We start from the raw sequence: 523 nt of genomic DNA, 5'->3' as shown, positions 1-523 counted from the left end.
CGCCATATAAACTATTGAACAAGGTGGACATTGGATAGTGTTTGGATCGACAAATATATCTATGGCAGGTTTGGATATTTAAATCCATTATACTGCAATGATGAAAGAGTGAAACAAAGAGACAGATAGGAAATTTTATAACATTTAGATAATTACATTGCTTTAATGTTAATGACATATATCAACTAAAACATATCTTATATTATAATAATAATAATAATAATAATAATAATAATAATAATAATAAGAACACCGGGGAAGTTTAACATGTGAGTACGATAAATCACTGCTCCGAAACTTATCCAAAAACATCGGAAATAAAGACATCGCATGGAGCCCAAATATAGCTGACAAAGGGTTGGACTATACCCGAGTAAGTAATACTCATTGAAATTTATTCCTATTTTTCCAAATATGATGATGTATTTTAACTTGATACCTCCACTACCCGAACAGCGATCGTAAACACACGTGTTACATCAAAATACAGACCATCCCCAAACCCAAACACCATATACAAAAA

This window comes from Octopus bimaculoides, chromosome 11, assembly GCF_001194135.2.
Source record: "Octopus bimaculoides isolate UCB-OBI-ISO-001 chromosome 11, ASM119413v2, whole genome shotgun sequence".
Classification (NCBI taxonomy): domain Eukaryota; kingdom Metazoa; phylum Mollusca; class Cephalopoda; order Octopoda; family Octopodidae; genus Octopus; species Octopus bimaculoides.
This window is presented reverse-complemented; position numbering follows the sequence as displayed.